This window comes from Schistocerca nitens, chromosome 4 (genome assembly GCF_023898315.1).
Source record: "Schistocerca nitens isolate TAMUIC-IGC-003100 chromosome 4, iqSchNite1.1, whole genome shotgun sequence".
Classification (NCBI taxonomy): Eukaryota; Metazoa; Arthropoda; class Insecta; order Orthoptera; family Acrididae; genus Schistocerca; species Schistocerca nitens.
The window spans coordinates 355,038,789-355,045,872 of record NC_064617.1 but is presented as its reverse complement, the minus strand read 5'-3'; the positions used below and the strand labels follow the sequence as shown (position 1 = coordinate 355,045,872).

Sequence of the window (7,084 nt, the reverse complement as noted above, 5' to 3'; positions counted from 1 at the left end):
AAAAAACGTTACAGGACACGTTTATCTGGACATGCTGGAAAAATGGCTCACGCCACAACTGGAGACCGACAGCGCCGACTTCATCTTTCAACAGGATGGTGCTCCACCGCACTTCCATCATGATGTTCGGCATTTCTTAAACAGGAGATTGGAAAACCGATGGATAGGTCGTGGTGGAGATCATGATCAGCAATTCATGTCATGGCCTCCACGCTCCCCCGACTTAACCCCATGCGATTTCTTTCTGTGGGGTTATGTAAAAGATTCAGTGTTTAAACCTCCTCTACCAAGAAACGTGCCAGAACTGGAGCTCGCATCAACGATGCTTTCGAACTCATTGATGGGGACATGCTGCGCCGAGTGTGGGAGGAACTTGATTATCGGCTTGATGTCTGCCGAATCACTAAAGGGGCACATATCGAACATTTTTGAACGCCTAAAAAAACTTTCTGAGTTTTTGTATGTGTGTGCAAAGCATTGTGAAAATATCTCAAATAATAAAGTTATTGTAGAGCTGTGAAATCGCTTCAATCATTTGTAATAACCCTGTATTTAAGTGAGTTTGAACGTGGTCTTATAGTCTGCGCACGAGCCATGGGACACAGCATCTCCGAGGTAACCATGAAGTGGGGATTATCCCGTACGACCATCTCACGAGTATATCCTGAATATCAGGAATCCGGTAAAACATCAAATATCCGATATCGCTGCGGATGAAAAAAGGTCTGGAAGAACGGGACCAGCGACGACTGAAGAAAATCGTTCAACGTGGCAGAAGTGAAACCCTTCCGCAAATTGCTGTAGATTTCAATGCTGGGCCATCAACAAATGTCAGCGTGCGAACCATTCAACGGAACGTCATCGATGTATGTGGGCTTTAGGAGCCGAAGGCCCACTCGTGTATCCTTGATGACAGCAAGGCACAAAGCTTTATGCTTCGCCTGGGCTCATCAACACCGAAATGGGACTGTTTGTGACTGGAAACATGTTGCCTGGTTGGACGTGTACGGGTATGGGCACAACCTCATGAATCCGTGGACCTGGTATGCCAGCAGGGGACTGTTCAAACTGGTGGAGACTCTGTAATGGTGTAGGCTGTGTGCAGTTTGAGTGATATGGATCCCCTGATACGTCTAGATATGACTGACAGGTGACATGTATGTAGGCATCCTGTCTGATTACCTCTGCATCCACTCATGTCCATTGTGCATTCCGACAGACTTGGGAAATTCCAGCAGGTCGATGCGATACCCCACACATTCAGAATTGCTACAGAGCGGACGTCCGCTGGCCACCAAACTCCCCAGACTTGACATTATTGAGCATACCTGGGATGTCTTGCAACGTGCTGTTCAGAAGAGATCTGCACCGCCTCGCACTCTTACGGATTTATGGACAGCCCTGCAGGACTCACGGTGTTAGTTCTCTCCAGCACTACTTCAGACATTAGTCGAGTGCATGTCACGTCATGTTGAGGCACTTCTGCATGCTCAAGGGGGCCCTACACGATATTAGGCAGGTGTACCAGTTTCTTTGGGTCTTCAGTGTATGTTGAGTGTTGGTGAAACTATTGCCTTATAATTCTGCCTTTCATTTTTATTGCTCGACGAGGCAACAGTGGTGCACTGTAATGTCCACATACGCAAAAAATATTCTGTCGTCAGATACTTGAGCAAATGACCACAGAAATGGATGCTACGTTACTACGGAAGGTAAACTGATCGTTAGATTTTTTTCTTTGCTTGTGTTTCGGCTGCAATAAATAAAGAGAAAGAAAGGACAGCTTGTTCGCATTACTATGCAATAATTTGTCGCCGCGTATTTATGTAAGAATATTGTGCACTCTTGAACTGTGGCATGACGCTGCGGCAAGTTTCATCAAAATCAGTCAACTAAGTAATGGTGTACGAGCACTTCGTTGTAGACGTGTACTTGAGCTTTCCCGGAAAATGCTACATACAAGATAAAAAACAAAAGAAACGAGTCTGACGCTGCAAATTTGCGTTCTTGCTAAATACGTTCAATAGGGCTCGTTAGAGCCCATTCACATCTGTGTGTCGTTTACATCGAGGCTGCGTGTCTTTCGCCGTCCATCGATGTGGGTGATGCAGCGGCCTACGGGGAGAGTGTAAACACGTTCCTTTCAATTAGCCAATCAGGATAATGAGTAACAATTAAATATCTATTGACACTGTTATTTGACAACAAGATGGCACGTTGTCGGTATTTCAGCATTCGTTCACCGTGTAATACGTGAATGAGCACCTCATATAAGCAAACTACTGGCCGTTTGCGCACTGCTATTTTATTGTTTCGCCGTCATCAGTACTACAATCATCAGTCATTAGACGTCCTTTTAACTCCATGTGCCTAGTCCAATTTGGCTTCTTGACTAATCCGGTAATTCTCAGACTGCATCTTTTCATTACTTGTTGGGTAACCCTAAGTTTTTACCTGGTTTCTTCATTTAAAGCCCATGTCTCACTGACAGTCAAATGGGAAGCTTAGTTTCTTGTTTGAAGCCTACCCGGCGTAATAACTGCTTTATAGGTTCTCGAGAGTTGCGTCAGATGAAATTGTCCAAATTGTTCAACATTTGGAAGAGATAGCTGTTCATTCTCTTCAGGTACGGTTATGCCCAGCTATTGAGGCTCATCAATTTAAAGGTTCTCGGATGTTGTGTACGATGGTATTGTGGAAACTACACAATATTTATAAGAGGCAGCTATCCGTGTCTTCAGCTAAGTGCAAAATCGGTGCTTTTTTCATGTTTATCTACTTACTTTTATATATAGCAGCCGAGTTTTTTTTATTTCCTTTCTGTCCCAGTGAACTGACGTATATCAGATAAATCCTCTTCCCGAACCCAGGTCCAGAAGCTTCACGTAAAATTTAAAAATGGTATACGTGTTAATTAAATCAGAACTCGTGATATTTCGTGTATTTGCATACCATGATCACGTAAAAAAACATTGGGTGTAATAAAATCAGTTGTAATTTACATTTGTGATTTGTACAACCAAATTTCACTATATATATATATATATATATATATATATATATATATATATATATATATATATAAACACTTAAACTTATATTTTTGGATTATTAGGAAGTTATGAATATTGTGCATAACATTACGTAGTAAACTGGCGTTTGTGATTTGTAGTTAATCTAGCGAAGGCCATAACTACCACATAGTGCTTCATTTAGTTTTTACTTTCAACAGTAGCGTGTCTTGGTTTCATTTAACGTAAATTAACTCTGTTGTCTAGTTTGAAAGCCGGCCGAAGTGGCCGTGCGGTTAAAGGCGCTGCAGTCTGGAACCGCAAGACCGCTGCGGTCGCAGGTTCGAGTCCTGCCTCGGGCATGGATGTTTGTGATGTCCTTAGGTTAGTTAGGTTTAACTAGTTCTAAGTTCTAGGGGACTAATGACCTCAGCAGTTGAGTCCCATAGTGCTCAGAGCCATTTGAACTAGTTTGAAAGCGACCATAACCTCCAAAAAGTTTCAGGAAACCAGTAACTTTAAGCCCAGGTTTTTCTGTTGCCTTAATAGAATGTCGTTCTGCGTATTAACTGCTTCATTTTTGGGTAAACAGATTCAGACATTAAAACAGAAACCGCAATCTTAAAGTTATTTGTTTACCATTCTGCAAAATATTGCTCCAGTCACAGTGCAGCCTCAGTGCTAATGTTGTTTTCGTGTACGTAGTGAATTATCGCCCTGACTACTGTCAAAATATTGGAAGATCCTGTGAAAGGGTGTGTCGAGAGGGCTACAGAGAGTCATGTACCTCGAATAGTAACTTTTCTTGTATATCCTGTCTTCTCTACAGTTAGAATTGGATCTATCACCTAGTACGGGATTTATCTTAGGACTAGGGGCCATGTGCAAGGGAGACTAGGAACAGGAAAAACTCAGCACGTTATACACTTTCCCATAACCAACACAATCGAGGTGCTGTCTTCCATTGAAACCGAAACTGAGCCAATGAGACTTAGGCCTACTTCACCTGTGGGTAAACCACAGACCTAAGCAGTTACGCAGATGAAGTGCTTATAGACTTCAGTAAAGCATTTGACTCAGTAGCACAAGTACGAATGTATATACTGCGTTGAGGATTTCTCGGCAGGGAGGCCGTAGCATGTTATCTTGGACTGAGAGCCATCGACAGATGTTGAGGTAACTTCAGGCGTGTGCCATAGAGGTACGTTGGGAACGTTGTTGTTCACGTTGTAAATTAATGATTTGCGTATAATATTAACAGTAAATCCGACTTTTCACTGACGATGCGGTTATCTGTAATAAAGTAGTGTCTTAATGAAAGCTACATAACTATTAAATCGTTTCTTTGTATGCAACACATTTTTCGTATCCAGTGCAGTTATCTAAACGATGTGATTATCTATACCGTCTGAAAGAAGCTACTTAAGTATTCAGTCAAGTCATGATAAGATTTCAAAGTATTTCAAAGACTGGTAACTTGCTTTAAACACTCAGAAATATAAAATTGTTCATTTCACGAAAAAAGCGTAATGTCCTTCGACTACATTATCAACGAGTCACAACTGAAATCTTGCAAATACATAGGTGTAAAACATTGTACAGATATGACGTGGAACAATCACATAGACTAAGTCGTAGGTAAAGCAGGTGGCAGACTTCGGTTCACTGGTACAACACTAGCGAAATACGGAGGCTCTACCAAGGAAATTGCGTAGAAAATACTCGTGCGACCCAAGCTACATTATTGCTTAAGTGTGCGGGAGCCGGACCGGATGGGATTAACAGGGGATTTGAACGTACACAAGGAAAGGGAGCGTCACGCGGATGCCGAGGAAACTAATCCGGCAGATGCCTCAGGATAGTCGCAATCTATCCACAGAAAGCCTACTTATTAATTTTCGAGAACCAGTTTCAAGTGAAGAATCTAGGGATACATTACAATGCCCTACGTATCGCCCCCGCTGTGCTCGCAAGGAGAAGATTACAGTGCGCCCAGAGTCGTTTAAGCAGTCATTCTTCCCTCGCTCCATACGTGAGTGGAACGGATGTAACTGTGGTCTGCAGAGTGTGGATGTACATGGTCCATTAACATTAATGTGACCAACTGACCACCGCCTGTGTTCGGCTCCAACGTGCAATAACCACTTACAGACGACAGGTTTACAGTACTAGCAGTGGGGGGGGGGGGGTATAATGCATTTCAGGGAGACGCGGAAAACGGTGCAGTAGTTATCACAATGCGGAAACAGAGCGATTTATTTGACGCCCAAAAGGGCACGTTCATTGGCTTTAGGGCCAATGGTGGAGGCATTTGCGAAACAGATAAGTTGGTAAACTGTTCGCGTGCCGCCGTGGTTAAAGTACAGCATGCATGGCAAAATGGTGCTTTTCAAAGCTGGCACCGAGGCAGCTATGGTACATCACTTCTGCCACGCCGAGAATGAGCTGTGCTGGCAGTTGCCGTCTGTTAACTGGCCCGCTAGTGCGACAACCACATGCATGTGCCGCAGCGAGCGGCTGGTGCTTTCAGCACGGAGGAGGGAACAGAACCTGAGTCGCAAGGCAGCAATATCCTTCACCGGAGTGCAACACTGAAATTTATTGAGCACTATCCTGTTTCATTTAATGCCAACGGCCTTGCCGCAGTGGTAACACCAGTTCCCGTCAGATCACCGAAGTTAAGCGCTGTCGGGCTGGGCTAGCACTCGGATGGGTGACCATCCGGCCTGCCGATCACTGTTGGCAAGCGGGGTGCACTCAGCCCTTGTGAAGCAAACTGAGGAGCTACTTGATTGAGAAGTAGCGGCTCCGGTCTCGGAAACTGACATACGGCCGGGAGAGATGTGTGCTGACCACATGCCCCTCCGTATCCGCATCCAGTGGCACCTGTGGGCTTAGGATGACATGGCGGCCGGTCGGTACCTTTGGGCCTTCATGGCCTGTTCGGGAGGAGTTGTTTCATCAATCTGGTTAAGGGTTATCGCAGAGATGTTATCCGAAAGCGCCAGGCCCATACAAAAGTTTCCCTCCTGTTCGTGATAACAAAGAGGTTCAAGCAGGTGGAGTGTAAAATATTTTGTAAAGATAGGGAGAAACTATTAGATCAAGCAATCTTATAAAAATTCCACTTTTCATGTACGAACCCCAATACATCGAATATTTAAATAACTCGATCAAGTGGTTCGGTCTCCTGAAAAAATCGTTGTAAATGTGAGAAATTCTGTCTCTTTTTTACATTCGATGAATCGAAGCGAGAATGATGACATATCGCCCTCAAACATCCTTAATCCGAGGTCAGAGGCTACCTAACACTCAGTGTATGTAATTTTTTCGGTGACTGTTTCGTCATTCAACTCTTCGCGACACTCATTTCTTTACTTAAGAATACATCACATTCTACAGATCATAAACGGGTTGAGAAAACGACTTTAAAGGAAATTAAGTGTTGGATCTCGCAGAAAAGAAGCAGGTTTTTCGGGCACTGAAATGTGGACGAAAGGGAAAGTTGTAATGAAAACTTTACGGATCTTGTCACGCACGTTGTCGCCAATCGCAAGTAGAAATATAGGTTTGCTGAAAACATACCATACGGGAGGAGGATCCTACCCGTCAGCATGAGTTCCCGCGTCTTAAAGAATGCTTATTGAAATGGATTAATCAGCTTAGAGGACAAAACATAGCTTTCGAAGGTTATTTGCTTAAAGAAAAGGCAAAGCCATTCGCTGACATTCTGAGCAATGAATTGTTCGTCATTAGTAACGGATATTTCCGACTTTGGACACAACAGAAACTCTTTTTCAAATATTCTAATGTGTGTGAATTCCTAAAGGACCAAACTGCTGTGGTTATCGGTCTCTACACTTACACACTACTTAAACTAACTTATGCTAAGAACAACACATACACCCATGCCCGAGGGAGGTCTCAAACCTACGGCGGGAGGGACCGCGCAGTCTGTGACATGGCGTATCAAACCGCGTGGCTGTTTTTCACCAAGCACACTAGAAGTCACTAAAGCACAAAAAGATCACTGACTTCTATGCAGAATGTTACGCATTTTCCGAGACTTGTAT

At 43.7% G+C, this 7,084-nt stretch overlaps 1 pseudogene; it reads left to right on the top strand.

The window, feature by feature from the left end:
• The first annotated feature begins 5,638 nt into the window (after positions 1 to 5,638).
• Positions 5,639 to 5,756, top strand: LOC126253916 (5S ribosomal RNA; annotated as a pseudogene).
• The last annotated feature ends 1,328 nt before the right edge of the window (positions 5,757 to 7,084 follow it).